Here is a 9,645-nt window from a genome sequence, read left to right on the forward strand (position 1 = left end):
GCCAGGCATGGTGGTGCAGGCCTGTCACCGCAGCTACTCGGAGGTCTGAGGCAGTAGGATGGGAGGTTCCAGGCTAGCCTTATTTAATGAGATCCTGTCTCAAAAACCAAACAAGGTATGGGGAGAGGGCTCAGTGGGTAAATGGAGTGCTTATCTCACACATGTTAAGAACCTGTGCTCAGGTCCCTACAGCCCACGTTCACGAGCCAGGCTCCGTGGTGCCTGCCTGTAGTGCCGGCAGTGGCAAGATGGGAGGCAAAGACAGGCGATTCCTGGAGCGTGCTGGCTAGCTGGCTGCCTAGCCCGCTCTGTACGGTGACGGTTCAGACCAATGAGAGACTGTCTTAAAAGTTGGACGGTGCCTGAGGTTGTCCTCTGGCCTCCACACCGCCACACTTGAGATGCACATGTGCACATGCAAAACAAAGCAAGCACGGTGATGCACACCTGGAATCCTAGCGCTGAGCAGCCTTCTCAAAGCAGGAGACTCTTTCCGTGCCAACAGACTCTCCCAGAGCCCTGGATAGAGGCCTCTTTCTGTAGCAGTCTGACACAGGACGGGGGTGGGGTGGGGGGGGGTGGGGGCAGGAGGGCAGAACCTAGCAGGATTTCTTGTATTTCCGTGGTGGATGATCCCATCTTACCTCTAGGATTCAAAACTTGTGACTAGTCCCCCTGTGTTGCCGTGTGTGCAATTGACCTGCTGTGACTGTAACACAGACCCAGCCTCGACTACAGACAGCTCTGTTCCCAGGGTTCTGGGGGCCAGAAGCCAGGGATCGAGGTACCAAGCAGGCTGGTTCTTGCAAAGAGCTCCACAAGAGCATCTTCCAGCCTTTCTCTCTTGTCTTCCTTCTGTGTGCTTCCGCCTGGTCCCAGATTTCCATTTTTATAAGGGCACAGCCAGACAGGATTAGGACTACCTAATGACCTCATTTTATTACCCCTCTACTGGCTCAATCTCCAAATAAGGTCACCTCTGAGACACAGGGAGCTAGAGGGCCAACATCTCTTTCCTTTTTGGGGTGGAAGGAAGATAGGACACAGTTCAATCTGTAACAGTGGGTTCCCGGGCTGGGGATGTGGAATGCTTGTCCAGCCCTGGGCTCCTTCCCTATCAATGCATAAACAAGGCGTGAGGGCAAGCACCCAAAACTCTAGCATTCAGGAAACGGAGGGGGAGGAGCAGAAAGTCAAGATCACCTGGGCACGGTGGTGCACGCCTTTCTTTAATCCCTGCACTCAGGAGGCAAAGGCAGGCTGATCTCTGTGAGTTTGAGGCCAGCCTGGTCCAAAAATCAAGTCCAGGACAGCCAGGGCTACACAGAGAAATCTTGTCTTGAAAAAAGAAAAATGAAGTTCGTTCAAGGTCATCTTTGCATACACAATGGGTTTGAAGGTAGTCTGGGCTACATGAGAGAATGGCTCCAGAAAACAAAAGCATAAATATTATTTATGTGTTTATTTTTTTCTTCAAGACATTCAAGACAGGGTCTCTCTATGTAGCTCTGGCTATCCTGGAACCCGGCTGGCCTAGAATTCACGGAGATCCACCTCTGGCTGCCTCTGCCTCAAGTGCTGGGATTAAAGGCATGTACCACTGCACCCGGCCAATACAAACCCCATTGCATTTTATTTAGGCAGGTGTTGTGGCACTCACCTGTGATCCCAACACTTGGGCAATGGAGTCAAGATGGCAAGTCCGTGGTCAGCCTGGGCTCCATCAATGTTATTTTCTATCACATACCTGCTGAAATGATCTAAGCCAATTGAAGCAAAGGGGCCCCCATCGCAGGTGCAAGTGCAGCGCTGTGCTTCCTCTTTGAGAAGCCATCTGACAGCGCAGTATTAAACATGCCCCTTCCTGGGCTGGGCAGAGGGCCCAGTGGGGATCAAAACGCTTGCTAAGAAACCATAAGGATCTGAGCTTGAACCCCCAGCAGCCATGTAAAACCCCCCTGTATGCTGATGTCCTCGGCACTGAAGAGAGGGGAGGAACAGAAGGCAACTGGCCTAGCTCCAGGTTCAGATGGAGATCCCTATCTCAAGGGAATAAGACAGAGTGTAACAGAGCAGGGTACTCCAGACCTTTACCTGTGCATGCACAGGCACACGTCCTTGCACACACACACTGGCACACGTACCTGCACAAACACACACACCTGCACTGTTCTAGCTTGCTGGCTGTTGCTGTGATAAACAATGAGCAAAAGCCATTTGGCTGTGGAGGAGGGGTATTTGTGGTTATAGATTACAGTCCATCGCCTAGGAAGACCAAGGCAGGAGCTTGAAGGCAGGAACTGAAGGAAAACAATGGAGGAACCGACAGCCTTGCTTCCCCTGGGCGCACGCAGCTGGCTTTCTGTCAAGTCCCAAGCCCACTGTCCCAGTGCTGCCACCACCCTCATCAGGCTGGGCCCTTCTATATCAAGACAACGCTCCCACAGACATTACCACAGGCCAATCTGATGGAGGTTAATTTCTCAGCTGAGGTTCCCTTTTCCCAAGTGTCAAGTGATAAAAACTATGGCAGACACACACACACAGACACATGTACACACACACAGACATGCGCACACATGCACACATAGACACAGACACATGCAGACATAGACACATGCACACACACACACAGACAGACAGACAGACACACACACACACACACAGAGTTTCCTGACGACCTCACAAACCTTCTCCTAGGTATCTGCATAAGGAAAGTAATAAGCACCCTCGTGCTTTTGTTCATGAGTTACCCAAAGCCACTTCCCATAGTCTGATAATGATTGTACTTTCATAACACGTAGGTGACTCAACTAAAAACAATTAGAATTTTCTGTTCCTTTTAAACTGGTTATTGCATTTGTGTGTGTGTGCGCGCGCGCGCACGTATGTGCTGCATATGTGCATGTGTGTGTGCATGTGTGCTTGCTTGTGTATGTTGTGCATATGGAGGCCAGAGGACAATTTGATAGAGTTGATTTTTCCACAATGTGGGTCCTGGGCATCGAACTGAGGTCCGCAGGCTTGTCAGCAAGTGACTTTAACCCTAAGCTATCTCAGTGGCTCTTGAAATGGTTAATTTATTTCTCTTTCTTTCTTTTTTAAAAAGATTTATTTATTATGTGCCTAGTGATGTGTCCACATGTACAACTGCATGCCAGAAGAGGGCACCAGATCTCACTGTAGATGGTTGTGAGCCACCATGTGGTTGCTGGGAGTTGAACCAGGACCTCTAGAAGAGCAGGCAGTGTTCTTAACCTCTGAGCCATCTCTCCAGCCCCCTGAAATGGTTAATTTACATTCTGCTCATTTCCCCCTCAATTTACAAACCCACTTCCGATAGATAGTAACAACATGAAGAAACATTCTTACTCTGTGAAATAGCTATGTGGTATCCAGGCATTTGCAGATAAAGAGATGGCAGTTGGAAGAATTTAACTAACACACTGAAGGCACAGGCACACACCCACCTATATGTGACATGTCCTGGGGGTCCATGATACAGATTGCTTTTTTGTGGTTTTCTTTTTTTGGGCGGGGGGAGGGAGGCATTTTGTTTCAGTGATGTGGATTAATGGTTCTGGGCTAGGACACTGCTAGTAAATGTTCTACCATTGAGCCACGCCCCAGCCTCTTACTAGGGGATTCTAGGCAGGGGCTCTACCACTGAACCACACCCCAGCCCCTCACTGGGGGGTTCTAGGCAGGTGCTCTACCACTGAACCACACCCCAGCCCCTCACGGGGGGATACTATACTAGGCAGGTGCTCTACCACTGAGCCACACCCCAGCCCCTCACTAGGGGATTCTAGGCAGGGGCTCTACCACTGGGCCACACCCCAGCCCCTCACTGGGGGGTTCTAGGCAGGTGCTCTACCACTGAGCCACACCCCAGCCCCTCACTGGGGGGTTCTAGGCAGGTGCTCTACCACTGAGACACACCCATAGCCCCTCACTGGGGGATTCTAGGCAGGGGCTCTACCACTGAACCACACCCCAGCCCCTCACGGGGGGATACTATACTAGGCAGGTGCTCTACCACTGAGTCACATCCCAGCCCCTCACTAGGGGATTCTAGGCAGGGGCTCTACCACTGAGCCACACCCCAGCCGCTCACTGGGGGGTGCTAGGCAGGGGCTCTATCACTAGTTCATGCCCCCAGCCCCATGTCATTGTTCTAGACTCCAAGCTCCTTCATGTAGGTGGGCCTCCAAGTCTATTCTTCTGGCTTCATTCAAGGGCTTTCATCACGCTGGGACTCAGAGTTTGTCTTAGACAAAGGACATGTGCCCTCCTGGTTTCATAACCAGAGTTGCAACGGAAAAACATAAGTAGCTGTGGCTCTTGCAAGAATGAACCAGAAAATATCAGTTGGCAGTGAAGAGGCCACTGGGGGGTTCTGGCACACCCTGGGTACCAGACTGCTATGAGGATCTAGAGGATAAGGAAAGGAACCATCACACCTCTTAGTGGTGGTGCACACCTTTAGTCCCAGCACTCAGGAGGCAGAGGCAGGCTGATTGCTGTAAACCGAAGGCCAGCTTGGTCTACAGAGCAAGTTCTAGCCAGGGCTATACAAAAAAAAAAACCAAACTATCCCCAAACAAACAAGCAAGAGAGGGACGAAGGAAGAAAGAAAGAAAGAAAAAGAAACCATCAATAGATAGGACAATAGGGCTGGGCGTGGTGGCGCGCCTTTAATCCCAGCACTCAGGATGTATAAGCAGGCAGATCCCTGTGAGTAAGAGGCCAGCCTGGTCTACAAAGTGAATCCAGGACATCCGAGGCTAAGACAGAGAGACCCTGTCTTGGGGAAAAAAAAAAAAGGACCATGTAAAATTCAAGTTTTTTCGAAGCTTAAAAAAAAAAAAAAAAAAGAGCAAAGCACATGGAGCCCCAGAGTGGGCAATTTACAGCTATATCTCAGACAGGGACTAGTAACTGGAAGTTACAAAGAACTGCAGAAACTAAATACTAAGGAGATACAAGTGCCTATTAAGACATGGGCTAATGACGAGAAAGTGTTCAAAAGGAAAACATAAATAATTAATAACAATATTACAAATGGTTCAGCGTGCCTAGTCATCAGGAAACTGCTAATTAACACTACTGTGAGGTACCATCTCACCCTAGTCAGAATGGCTATCCATAAGAAATCTGTCTTGCCTCACAAATATGTCTGTCAGATATACTGGGCCAGAAGGCTAAAGATGATGACCCAACATTATAGAGAGTTTTGGGTGACTGACCAGGCAGCAAACTGTCTCTGTCATTTTCTCATTTTGAAAGTTTCTAACCTGCACTTCCTCTCTACTCAGGTAATTAATTTTATTACTTCTCATGTCTCTAATGAGGTTGAAGACCAAATAGTTTAATTTTACAATTAAGCTTAGTTGTTTTGGGGTTAAGATATTTTTAGGTCTAGATAGATGTTTTAAGTTGATAGAGATGAGATATGATAGATATTGATTTACATTCAGAATTTTAGATGTGCGGGGCGGTGATGGTGCACACCTGTAACACCAACACTCGGGAGGCAGAGGCAGGTGGATCTCTGTGAGTTCGAGGCCAGCCTGGTCTACAAAGCAAGTCCAGGACAGTCAAGGCTACACAGAGAAACCCTGTCTTGAAAAACCAACAGCCAACCAACCAACCAAACAAAAACCCCAGAATTTTAGATGCACCAAATTAAGAGAGATGTTCTCTTCAAGGCTGCCAAATACAAATAGCCAAAACACTATGAATGTAACGTTTATATAATTCCTGATTGTTTCATGGTTCTTTTTGCTGTAGGTAGTTTATTGTATACATGTGTAATAATATAAATGTATATGTAAAAATACATATTGTCTCTGTAAAAAAATAAAATTAAATTAATGTTTGAAAAAAAATATGAACTGGGGTCAGGTTTGGTGGCACAAACCTTTAATCCCAGCACTTGGGAGGCAGGGGCAGGTGTATCTCTGAGATTGTGGCCAGCCTGGTCTACAGAGCGAATTTCAGGACAGTCAGGGCTACACAGAGAAACCCAGTCTTGAGAAACACAGAGGAGGAGGAAGAAGAGGGGGAGAGAAAGAGAGAGGAAAAAAAGAAATATGATAGCATAGGCCTGGAAAGCTGGCTCAGCAGCCAAGAACACTGGCTGCTCTTGCAGAAGACCCAGGCTTAGCTTCCAGGACCCACACAGCTGCTCACACCCAGCATCCACTCTAGTTCTAGGGGATCTGAAACCTTCGTGTGATGTCTATGGGGACCAGACACTGACTTGGTACATAGACATACATATAGGCAAAACACTAATTTATTTTTTTATTTTATTTTATTTCTTGGCTTTTTGAGACAGGGTTTCTCTGTGTAGCCGTGAATGTCCTGGACTTGTTTTGTAGAGCAGGCTGTCCTCGAACTCACACCAATCTACATGCCTCTGCCTCAGTGCTGGGATTACAGGCGTGGGCCACTGAGCCCGGCATAACACTCAATTTTGTTTTGGGAATTTTATTATTTTTAAAATTTTATATGTATCGGTATACCCTTGGAGGCCAGAAGAGGATACTGGATCCCCTAGGATTAGAGCTAGAGATGGTTGTTAGCCACCATTGTGGGTGCTAGGAATTGATCCCAGGTTGTCTGGAAGAACAGGCCATGATCCAACTCTTCAGCCCCATTGCCCATAAACTAAAATCAAATCGAAGGAGGAGGAGGAGAAGAAGGATGAGGAGGAAGAGGAGGAGGAGAAGAAGAAAAGAAAGAAGTGGAAGGTGATAAGGTCATGAGGGTGGAACACTTAGTGCCCTCATAACCCAAACATTCACATTTCCCTTATTCCTACCACAAAAAGTCCTCAGTGGTCTGCAACCCTGACACAGGTCTCAGTAGACCCCATCTGCATCTCTGCCCTGCCCTGAACTCTGCAGCCTCCAGAACTGAGAGAGAGAAGTCCTGGTTGCTGTTCTGCTCTGTTCTGGATGCTGGTGCACTAAGACACTCCTCTGTGCAAGGGCCCAGGAGTAAAGGCCAGTCTCAGGTGAGCCTCCAGCTTCCCGGTGGAGTGACTTGCTCTCAGGAATGAGGCAGAGGGGTCCTTAGCCATCTGCCACCTATTGCTCAGGCCACCAGTGAGCCTTTTAACCCAAGGATCCACCTCCTTGCATATCCCCAACTCAAGAGCTCACTCTTTGCTGAGCAGCCCAAACAGATGCCATGGCCCTCCTGTCTGGGAGCCCCTGCAGACCCCGCCCTGCCCCCCTGCCCCCTGCCTTCTGTCCTTCTGTCCTTCTGTGGACCTCCTCCTCTTCTATTATTAACTACTACTATTATTATTCCTCGCTATCATCATTTTTATTTGTAGATGCAGAGCCTTGTGCAAGCTTTCTACCAACTGAGGCAACATCCTCACACCATTTTTCTTTCATTATTATTGTTGTTGTTGTTGATTTTTGAGACAGGGTTTCTCTGTGTAATAGCCCTGAATAGGGGTATCCTGTAGACCAGGCTGGCCTTGAACTCACAGAGATCTGCCGGTCTCTGCCTCCTGAGTGCTGGAATTAAAGCCGCCGCCACCACCACAGGCTTCATTTCACTCATTATTTGTTTGTTTGTTTGCTTTTTAAGACAAGGTTTCTCTGTGTAGCCTTGGCTATCCTGGACTTGCTCTGTAGATCAGGCCTCTGCCTCTGCCTCCCGAGTGCTGGGATTAAAGGCCTGTGCCACCATCACTGACTGGCTCTCATTCTTTTTTAACTTTATGTTTGTATAGCGTAGATACACATGTGTCACAGTGTGTGTGAATGTCAAAGGACAACCTCCAGTGTCAGTCTTGCACTTTGTTTGGGGCGGGCTTTCCCATTCGCTTCCGCACATGCCAGCCAACTGGCCTACAGAGGTCCAGAAATTCTGTCTCCGCCTCGTATCCCCGTGTTGGAGCACTGAGATCATGGACACACATTATCTTGTGTTATAGCTTTCGTATGTGCTCTGGGGATCCGAACTCAGGTCCTCACAGTCGCACAGCAAGCACTTGACCCTCAACGCTATCTCTCCACCCAATCTCTTGGTGAGTTCAGCCATGACTGATGACCTCAAGAAGTTTGCTGAAGCTGGACTGTGGTGGTTCACGTCTTTAATCACAGTACTTGGGGAGGCAGAGGCAGGTGGATCTCTGAGTTCAAGGTCAGCCTGGTCTACAGAGTGAATTCTAGGACAGCCAAGGCTACACAGAGAAACTCTGAGAAACACAGAGGGGGGGAAAATTTGCTTGACACTGTTTTTGGTTTTTCAAGACAGACTGTGATGTCCTAAAGACACCTTCTGCCCCGTCTAAAGGGTTCTTAGTGGCACTTGGGGCCCAGCAGGCCTGAGATCACAGCTGGCTTCAAAGTCAAGTTCCATATGCCCTGAACCACTTCACCACAATTGAGGTGGGCATCAACAAGGCTCAAAGAGCTCACAGCAAAGACCCCCAAGTACAGAAGCCCCCGCCCCCACGCAGCTTAAGAAGTCCAAATGGGCGATGTCTTCAAGGAAGTCCTGATCCATCTTCCCTGGCAGCAGGTATCACTGCTGGTGGCGGAGGGACAACCCCAGCATCTGGCTGCGGCACCTGCCCAACATTTCTGGGCTGGGTACACACAAGTCTAAGACCTACTTCCCAGTCAGTGAGGGGGCTGCCACCCACCTCCACCTCCCAACCCCAAGGAGGCAAAACCACAGTCCACCAGCCCGTCTCCCCATTCTGCTTTCCCTTGCTGTGATAAACTTAAAGCCAAGCAGCTTGGGGACGAGAGGGTTTATTTTAGCTTACAGCTAGCAGTCCATCACTGAGGGGAGCCAGGGCAGGGACTCAAGCAGGAGCCGAGGCAGAGGCAGCTACCACCGAGGAAAGCTCCTTACAGCCTTGCTCTCCTGGTTTGTTCAGCTTGATCACCCTGCCTCCAGCCCCGTAAGCCTTAAACCCTCATCTCAAAAATCAAAGACAAAGCAGGGTGGTGTTGGTGTATGCCTTTAATCCGAGCAGAGGCAGAGACAGGCAGATCTCTGAGTTCAAGACCAGCCTGGTCTATAGAACAAGTTCTAGGACAGCCAGGGCTACACAGAAAAACCCTGTCTCGAAAAAGAAAAAGAAAAACAAAACCAGCCAACCAAACAAAAAACAGACAAGGCAATGGCAATGTCTTACCAAACTTAGTTTTGTGTCCTCTTTCCCCGCTAGTTTTGTTTTGTTTTGAAGACAGAAGGACTTGGGAATGTGGCAGGTGTTAGGGCACTGGCCTAGCATGCCAGAGGTCCTGAGTTGCATCCCCAGGTGTAGTGGCCCATGCCTATAATCTCAGAAGTTGAGAGAGGAAGGCAGGAGGATCAAGAGTTCAAGGTCATCATCAGCTACATTGCAAGTTCAAAGCCAGCCTGAGCTACACGAAACCCTGTCTCAAATAAACAAACAAATAGACCCAAATTCCTAAGCCCCTTAGGTCTTTCTTTCCCATGCAAGTTTCCAGTAAAAGCAAAGGACACATTTCTCCCTGGTCTAGGCTGTTCCCTCTTGCCTCTCACCATCAGCTCCCTTGTCAGCATCACTGGGAGCTTTGGAAGCTCGTAGGGCCTTAGAGGGAGAACCAGGTAGCAGGGGGAAAGCCACCCTGTCACTTG

Source organism: Acomys russatus, chromosome 19, assembly GCF_903995435.1.
Source record: "Acomys russatus chromosome 19, mAcoRus1.1, whole genome shotgun sequence".
NCBI classification, from domain to species: domain Eukaryota; kingdom Metazoa; phylum Chordata; class Mammalia; order Rodentia; family Muridae; genus Acomys; species Acomys russatus.